A 9808-nucleotide genomic window follows, 5' to 3' on the forward strand; every position below is an offset into this window, starting at 1 on the left:
TGAGAAATGATGATCCTTTATTTTTTCTCACTCCTATAGATGTTAATAACCCACTTCATGGAGATGTATGGCATAGGGCATTTTGCTACAGTATCAGATGATTCTGAAGCAATACCACTATCCTTTTGAAATTAGTCATTCTACATTTAAAGAAAAAGACATTGAATATATTGAGTTAACTGATGATTTCTTTAAAAGCCAAAAGTTAGAGCAGCTTTTCAGATTATGGATGCCATGAAGTACCCTATTGGATTTAAGTTCTGAGTGAGAAAACAGCTGTTTTCCATTATCCACCTAAGTATAAAATTTCCTGGGACTTATTTTCTTTGCATTTTAATGTAAATGACAAAAGTGCCCATTTTTTGACTTTATAAGGGGACTCTTAGTATTACATAATTAAATAGTTGTCAAAATTCACTGAGCTGAATAGAGAACATAATTTATATTAAAGTAGTAATTTCTTGCCATTAATACATGGATGTATTTTATTAGTAAATACTGAAAAGGAAAAAAAATACAGTATTTCTACAGAAGATTCATCCTGACAATAGTCACTTTACAGTAGGCTGGTTCTACTTCCCTACTTTCAACCACATGCTATTGTTGAATGTGATATTGTTTTAGATCTACTCAAGAGCTATGGGCCTCATCTTGGATTCCATTAAAAAACACCAAAGTTCATACTGATATTACAACTTTTTAAAGATCAAAAATTATTTATTATATGATACCAAAACACTAAATCAAGTCCATAACAAATAAGGACTTTAATATTATTTTAAGCAGTTGTGCAAGAAGGTTCTAATTCAACAAAGAGGGACACCTCTTATACTTTAACAACTTGTTTGAATTTTCTCTTTATTGTCAAGAAAAGTTTCCAATTGAACTCTTCATTATGTGTCCCCTGCATCTAGGAATACATAGGATTCCACTTTGTTTTTAGATTGTTGGAGCAAGTTTCAAGACTTGCACATATAGTGAATAGAAGCCACTGGTTGATGTATGCTCCTGCACATGCTCACTGTTCTGGCAGGAGCAGACATAAGGACATGGACACTACTCAAGGACAAAATATTTGGGAGCAACCCTAGGACCTTGAAGCCAACAAGGACAGATGGCACTTTCTGATAGACTTGAAGTTCCTGCAACACTGCCATTGCAGCACCAGTGGCATCACTCTGTGCACCTCACATCCCTGTGGAAACCTTGGCAACAGTCCTCCAGGCACAAGACCAGAAGATCCAGTGGGTTCATTCCAAGCTGTGATTGGTCCATTGCAACCATTGTGAGTGGTCTCTGTAGTCCATTACATTGCTGAGAGTTCCTAGTGACCTGCTGGACTGAGTGCTACATTGACAGTTTCCTTTAGGTTATTGCTCTGGGGTTTTTATTTTCTTAGCTAAGTTTAGGTAGATTTACTCCTTGGCATCTTCACAGAAAGATGGAAGAACATAATGAATTATCCTCAAGCTCTTCAGAGAAGGAGATTTTCACTGAACAAGACAGTTTGAAGGTGATAATTAGCTATGGCAGGAGAAGATTTTCCCTGAACAATATACCATGAAGGAGGAAATCATTGACTATGGAAGCTATGGCTATGTAAATTTGGCCTAGCACCACCTCGTAGTCAATAAGGTTGTAGTGAAAATAATCCTGAAGATGAGATTTCAACAATTGTTAAATCAAAAATGAGATGGACAGGAAGGGAACGTGGCTCAGTGGTAGATGTTTGCCTTACATAAATGAGGCCCTGGGTTCGATTCCTCAGCACCACATAAACAGAAAGAGCTGGAAGTGGTGCTGTGGCTCAAGTGGTAGAGCAGTAGACATAAGCTGAAGAGTTCAGTGACAGTGCCCAGGCCCAGAGATCAAGCCCCAGGACCCACAAAAAATGTTTAAATGAGATGGACATTATTAAGATTTTCCATCACCCACACATGATCAGGTTATATCAGGTGAGGGAAATGGATGAGCACAAATACTTGGTAGTGGAACTGGCCATCCAGAGACCTCCTTAGACAAATGTGAAAATCATACCGCCTATTCAATAATGAAGTCAGGAGTTTATTCAAACAGATTGTGAGGACTGTGCATTACTTTAATGAAACTGAAAATGACTGAAACATTAAATCCAATAACATCGTGTTGGATGACAAAGGCAATGTGAAGTTCAATGACTTTGGCATGAGCATAAGGATTTCCCAAGGGTAGTTGCTGAAGGACGTATTTGGTACCTTAATTTTGTCCCTATAAAATAGTGCTTCCATGAAAATTACAATGGCTGCAAAGTAGATAGCTGGTGCTTGGGAGTCCTCATTTGTATTCTACAGGGATGACAAATATCCCATTTGAAAGTATGAATTTTAACCAGATAGAGGTAATTGTCATGGAGGCCACGTACATTTCTCCATTCATCTGTCCCCAAAAGAACAAAATATCATCTTGAAATGGTAAACTGCAGAGCCAAAGCAGAGGCATAGTATAGAACAAACAATGGAGATCAGCTCAACCAAATTGAGGGATATTTCCTATGTCCTGATAAGCCCCTATGTAATGAGCTAAACCCTATTATTCTTGCACTCTTGTGTGACATGAGGTACAGCCTGCCTGATACACACAAATCAATATTGGACAGGACATTCGATGAAATCATGGTCATCTATGTTTTGATTTTAAAAAGTCTTAAAATAGAATGACAGCAGTGAAATTAAATCAGTGCCTTCAATTGTTGCAGTGTGCCCAACTCCTGCAGATAAATAGTATGTATATATCTCACAAATACATTATATATGAAATATATGTCTAAAACTTATTTTATACAAAATTAGGGGACAGTGTTATTAGATTTATCCTTGAAAAAAAGATTAACAAAAAATTAAAGATTGCTCACTTTGGCAGCACATATACAAAAATTGGAACAATACAGAGATTAGCATGCCCGTTGTGCAAGGATGACTCGAATATTTGTGAAGCATTCCTGATTTTAAAAAATAAATAAATAAAGACAAATAGATATCCCAGTTTGAAGTGTGAAAGTAAGTGGAAGGCCCATAAATTCAAATCCTAGTACTGGCCCATAATCATAAATTGAATTAATTTTTGTATGTCTTTTATTATAAAAAAATGCTGTGCAGAGGGGTTACAATTAAATGAGTAAGGTAATTTCCTATCAAGTATATTTCCTATCAAGCATTGTTGCCTCCTCCTTTGTTTTTCCCCTACCATTCCTTCTCTCCCACCTCCATGAGTATTCTCCCCACCTCCGAAGTTCTAATGTTTGTTTTCAACGTAGGGTCTTGTACATTGCATTTTTACCATAGGGCAACCTGTATCCCTATTTAAGCATTTTGTGTTTTCCCTTACCCTCTCCAAATTAGAAAAATGTATATACAAGATGCAGGATACCAGAATCAAATGCAGTGAAAACAGGAGTTATACCATGGGGGAGGTACATACAAAGCAACAAAGAAATCAATTTATAAATATGTTGGAAACTATCACAAGAAAGAAAAAAATTATCTTGGGGTTCATTTCGCCTAACATCAACTTGTCTAAAAATTTCTGCTTTTCTCAGACATATACTAGTTATTGCAAATAAGAGAAACCATGGGATCTATGTTTCTTTGGGTATGGCTTATTTCACTTAATATAATTTGTTCCAAGTCTTTCCATTTCCTAACAAATGGGACAAAGAAATTCTATGGAGGCATGGAATTGTGTATATATACCACGTTTCCTTGATCCATTCATCAACTGAAGGGTATCTGGGTTGGTTCCATATCATAGTTATGGTAAATAATGCTGCAATAAACATAGTCTTGCTGGTAGCATTAGTATGATCTTGTTTGTGAACATTTGGGTAAATGCCCAAAAGTGGTAGTTCTGGGTCATAGGGCAGCTCTATGTGGAGTCTTCTGAGAACCTCCATAAACTTTCCAAAGTGGTTGAACACGTTTACACTCCCACAACAATACGGTAAGTTTTCCTTCTATCCACATCCCCTCCAGCATCTGTTGTTATTAGAATTCTTGATTATAGCCATTCTAACTGTGGTGAGATGGTATTTCTGTTCTTTTTATTTGCATTTCTTTTATGGCTAGGGAGGTTGAGCATTTCTTCATGTGTCTATTGGCCATCCTTCTTTTCTCTTCAGAGAAGTTTCTTTTTGAGTCTTTAGCCCACTTATTTATGGAGAAGTGGTTTCTTTGAGGATTTGTTGTTGGGAGATTTAATTTTTTGAGTTACAGGTATATTTTAGATATGAGACCCTTGTCTGTTTAATGGCTAGTGAAGATCTTTTCCCAATCCATAGGCTTTCGATTTATCTTGTTAACTATGTCCTTTGCCATGTAGAAGCTCTGCAATTTCATGCAATCCCATTTGTCCAACCTTTCTTTGATTTGTTGTGTTTCTGGGTCTCCATTAAAAAAAAAATTCGGCCTGTGCCACGGAGACCTAGGGTTTCTCCTATTCCATCCTATTCCATCAGAGTGTCTGCTTTGACTCAGAGGGCTTTGATCCATTTGGAGTTGATTCTGGTGCAGATCGATATATAAGGATCTAGCTTAAGTTTTCTACAAGTGATTAACCAATTTTGCCAGCACAATTTACTTAAGAGGCTTTCTTCCATTCTATTTTTTTAGCTCCCTTATCGAAGATTAGGTAGCTATATGTCTGTACATTCATTTCTGCCTTTTCAACTCTATTCCATTGTTCCTGATGTCCGTTCTTGTGCCAGTACCAAGCTGTTTTAATTACGATGGCTTTGTAGTAGAGTTTGAAATTTGGTATTGATATTCCTTCATCACTGTTATTTATGTTAAGGATATTTTTTTCTATTCTGGGTTTTTTATTGTTCTATATGAATTTTTGGATAGCCTGTTTTAATTCGTTGAAGAAAGGGGTTGGAATATTGATAGGTATTGCATTAAATTGGTAGAAACCCTTGGAAAGTATTGCCATTTTCACGATGTTGATCTTTCCAATCCAGGAACATGGGAGGTTTTACCACTTTGTAAGTTCTGTTTTGATTTTCCTTTTCAGGTTTTTAAAGTTTTCATTATAGAGGTCCTTCCCTTCTTTGGTTAAATTAATTCCTAGGTATTTTTTGGGGGGTGCTGTTATGAATGAGGTTGCTTTCCTGATTTCAACCACGCTTTTCTCATTATTGGCATACAGAAAAGCCATTGATTTTTGACGGTTATTTTTATACCCTGCTCCTTTGCCAAATTTTAAATCAGCTTGAGTAATTTTGGTGATTTGCTTTTCTTTTATAGCTAGAAATATTGAGCATTTCTTCATGTGTCTATTGGCCATCTTCTTTCCTCTTCAGAGAAGTTTCTCTTTAAGTCTTTAGCCCACTTATTTAATGCGCAGTTGTTTCTTTGAGGATTTGTTGTTGGAGGATTTATTTTTGTGAGTTCCAAGCACATTTTAGATATGAGATCCTTGTCTGTTGTATTGCTAATCTTCTCCTAATCGGTGGGCTTTCTATGGATTTTGCTAGTTATGTCCTTTGCCTTGCACAAGCTCTGCAGTTTCATGAAATCCCATTTGTGCAACCTTTCTATGATTTGTTGTGTTTCTGGGTCTCTATTAAGGAAATTTTGACCTGTGCCAAGGAGACCTAGTGTTTCTCCTATTCTTTCCAGTACTGTTTTCAGGGTGTCTGCTTTGACTCTGAGGTTGACAATTACTTTTGTAAACCGGAACTTGTTTGTTTTTTCCATCTTTTGTGTTCATAGGAGTGTCTGTGTTATGTGTAAACAAGCTGTTCTACAAGGTATCTTTCAGGGTGATAGAGTAGTTATTATATGGCTATATGTATTTTATAATGACATAGAGCTTTCTCGTGACTTACCTACATAAATATTTTAATGTTATTTAAGGGCCAAGAAGAATGCCAAACTTACATTTTTGTGCCTATCTCCATCCTATTTCTCCCTATTGTCTAGTGGTTTATATAACACTCAGCATAACTGAAACTGGCACATGGAACAGACATGGACTTGATGGATCTTGACTGTGAGATGGCGCCAAATACAGGAAATATCCAAATCAATGAGATGGAAGCAGTTGTCCAAGGTGCCTAGTTGTATTATCGTCCTTGGCTTCCAATGGTCTCACCTGCCTCTGTCAGAAGCCTGTTAATGGTCTGTCACCATCAAAGCTCATACTGAAGTTTAACTATTCAATGTAGCAGTGTCAGGAAGTAGAACCTTTAAAAGATGTTTCAGTCATAAATGGATAAATATTATCTCATCAACTCTCAAGGGACTAACGTTATCACTGTTATCAGTTGTTAAAAGCAACCTATGCCCCTTACTCCCTGTCATTCTAGCACATACCATGATGCTGAGATCCTCTGTGATATGATGCACCTACAGGGCCTTGTCCCATGTGCTACCATGCTATATAGACTATCCAGCTACTACTATTAGGCTTGAAATAGACCTTATATTCCTCATGAAGTATACAGCTTAATTGATTTTAAACAATGACAAAATGGACTGAGATTTTATTCTTTTTGTCTTTTTCATGGAAGTGAGGATTAAACTGAGGGCCTTAAACTTACTAGGCACATAAATTGCCACTTGTGCCTACATGCACCCAACTCTTTTTCTTTCTTTTTCAGTTTGCTTTTAATATAGGATCTTGTGCTAACCTCACCCAAGTCATTCTCAGTACCCCATACTCCTATACCTCTACCTCTTGATATCTGGGATTACATGACTGTGACACCACAGTTTGCCCATTAGACCATACTACTCTTTAGGGGAAAGAGATACAGATTCCTGAGACGTTTATGTGGGTTTGTGTGTCTGCTTGTGTGCTTGTGTGTGTGTGTGTGTGTGTATCCACGTGAACTGTTCTTGATGATTTACTTAGTACTGAGGGTGAATTTTCCTTAAGAATCTGTATTCTTAATTCATTCCACTGAAAAAGAAATACTTCTCTGTGTACTAATGGCTCATAACTATAACTCTAGCTCTTCAGAATGCTGAGATTTTGGGATAACATTATTAATATTATCCCAGGTGTTATCCCAATGTTATCCCAATGTTATGCCAGGTGAGCCAGGAAAAGTCCATGACACTCTTATCTCCATTTCTTCACCAGAAAAGTCAGAAATGGGGCTGTGGTTTAAGTAATAGAGTAATATTCTTGAGGAAAAAAATAGGAATAGCACCTAGGCTCTTATCAATGCTCAGGACCCATACATAATATCTAGATAGCACTTGTGCTATTACAATGAGCTCTTGTGCTATTGCAAGTCACAATTAAGTCTGATGGATTGTCTCTACAGGCCAGTTGCAGTAAAAAAATTTTTTTTTGTAGTGCTCGCTTTGGCAGCACATATACTAAAATTGGAACAATACAGAGATTAGCATGGTCCCTGCACAAGGATGACATGCAAATATGTGAAGCGTTCCATATATTTTTTTTAAATCTTGTATTACTTCATGAGGTTTGTTCTTTCTGGACCATCTTTATGCCTAATTTTTCTCTCTGGAATGATATTGAAATAGAGAAAATATTCAGTAGGAATTTGGTTTCTGGATCCCTCCCTCATTCATTATTGACATGTTCTCTCTTTTTATTTTTTGGCAGTCCTGAAGCATGAACTCAGGGCCTGCACACTGTCACTGAGCTTCTTTTTTGCACAAGTCTTGTACCCTTTGACCTGAGCCACAGGGCAACTTCTGGCTTTTTCTGTTTATGTGGTACTGAGCAATTGAACCTAGGGCTACATGCATGCTAGGCAAGCACTGTACCACTAAACCACATTCCAAGCCCCATGTTCTCCTTTTTAACATATGTCTAACATATTTAGCTCTGTCCCATCTCTGAAGCCACGGCTACTGCTCTTGAATGTATCCTCAATTTAACTCCTAATTGTGTTTCATTTCCTATAACTGCCGAAATATTTTCCACTCCACCCAAGGAACTATCTTTCATTTTCTTAAATTTCACACTTCATTGGTTAATGTCAAACAATAACTCAACATTACCAGTGTCTGAAATTGAGGACACTTAGAATAATAAATAGCTTTTTCCAATGTTTTTCTTTTTTTTTCAACTCTGGTCTCTGCGCAATCCTTTGCCGCGGACCGGGTTCTGTCGGGACAACGGAGGACACCTAGGGGAGGAACTGGAATAGGTGGGGAGATGGCAAACAGACAACTCACACACAAGAGGAGTGGATGCTGAGTGCGATTTAATGCAGAGAATAACAGACTTTTATAGCAAAAATCTCCATAAGAAAGGGCAAAAGGTTACATAATCTTGCTGCAGGGCTTCATTCTTGGGTGGTCACCAGCTGGTTGCCTGATAGGCACTTGTTTCCAGCTTATCTCTAAGAAATATAATGGGTTTTGATGTTTGTCACCAACTAACCATTACCTTATTTCTATAGAGGTCTTAACTGTCCCATAAGATCTTTTCTGTTCTTTCTTTAATAGTAAACACCAAGGAGACTTAGATTTAGCAAGTATCTTAGTAAATGAAAGAGAGTAATAAGAAGTTCTTTCTCCTAAGTAGTTATCTCAGCAATTGCCATACATTCTTTCTGTTCTAGCCGCGCCTACAGCTTTTTGTAAATCTCTTACAAACAATTCCTTCTGCTGAAGTGACATTGTGAAACCCCCAATACTTTTATATTTGCTTATGACTTGTCTACTAGCCTCCATAAGAGGGGTTTCAGGGTAGCACTTAACTCTGGTGAGTTAGTCATATTTTTAAGACACTCATCAGATATTGCAGTCGTCAGCTCTTCAGCTAAAAGTGAGTGCTCTACCAGTTGAGCTACAGTACCACTTCCATCTTTCTGAGTGGTTAATTGGAGATAAACCTTTCATTCCCAGGCTGCCTTTGAACTGGGAGCCTCAGATCTCATCCTCCAGATAGCTAGGATTACAGGAATGAGCCACCAGTGCGCAGATAATAAATAGCTTTTTTTGGGGTGGGAGGGGGTCCGGTCATGGGCCTAAATTCTGGGCCTGGGCGCTTTCCCTCATCTCTTCAGCTCAAGGCTAGCACTGTACCACTTGAGCCACAATGCCACTTCCGGCTGTTTTTCTGCTTATGTGGTGCTGAGGAATCGAACCCAGGGCCTCATGCATGCAAGGCCAGCGCTCTACCACTGAGCCACCTTCCCAGCCCCAATAAATAGCTTTTTATGTGTATCAGGTGATACACAACAACTCAGACCCTTAGGAAGTCTTTTATCTTCCAGTCTGGCAGGATGTAATCCCACTATATGCTCCGGTAAATAACAAAATTAAACAGATTCTACAAATGTAATTAGTTCCCACAAGAGTTGGTATGAGTTACTTCCAAGGTGTGAGTGCAAATTAAGGCCTTTCTAGAAGTCAGTGATGCAAACAGAATGAAGCAAACATTAAGGAGAATATGTTTATCAAGTAAGTATGGAGGTGCCTAGGATCTGACAACAGTGGCTGTATGATAGGAGACCAGAAAGCAGAAACCACAGTCTCACCGCCACAGAACCTAAACCCTACTAGGCATCCCGTAAGCTTGTAAGAGATCCCCACATTCTGTGAGAGACTATAGGGTAGTGGCCCCTGCTAGAAACTGAGCAGCTACTATAGACAAACCACACCCAAGTTACCAGCCCAATCTTATATCCTACAATAGTTTGTATTCAGTGGCCAAACAAATAAATTTGTGAAATTTGCCACATAACATGACAAAATAAATGCATATCTCAGAATGCTGGTGCCTTACACCTGTAATCCCAGCTACATAGGAGGCTGAAATCTGAGGATCCAGATTCAAAGGGTTCCCA

The 9808-nt window shown here is 38.1% G+C and overlaps 2 non-coding genes across 2 annotated transcripts; both read left to right on the forward strand.

The window, feature by feature from the left end:
• The first annotated feature begins 2882 nt into the window (after window positions 1–2882).
• On the forward strand, window positions 2883–2986 carry LOC138828858 (U6 spliceosomal RNA). The gene has a single exon (XR_011372397.1). It is a non-coding gene; the product is annotated as a U6 spliceosomal RNA (small nuclear RNA).
• Window positions 2987–7337: 4351 nt separating this feature from the next.
• LOC138828871 (U6 spliceosomal RNA) lies at window positions 7338–7441 on the forward strand. The gene has a single exon (XR_011372402.1). It is a non-coding gene; the product is annotated as a U6 spliceosomal RNA (small nuclear RNA).
• The last annotated feature ends 2367 nt before the right edge of the window (window positions 7442–9808 follow it).

The sequence above is a fragment of the Dipodomys merriami genome, unplaced genomic scaffold, assembly GCF_024711535.1.
Source record: "Dipodomys merriami isolate MVZ:Mamm:240054 unplaced genomic scaffold, mDipMer1.0.p SCAF_166, whole genome shotgun sequence".
In the NCBI taxonomy this organism is placed as follows: Eukaryota; Metazoa; Chordata; class Mammalia; order Rodentia; family Heteromyidae; genus Dipodomys; species Dipodomys merriami.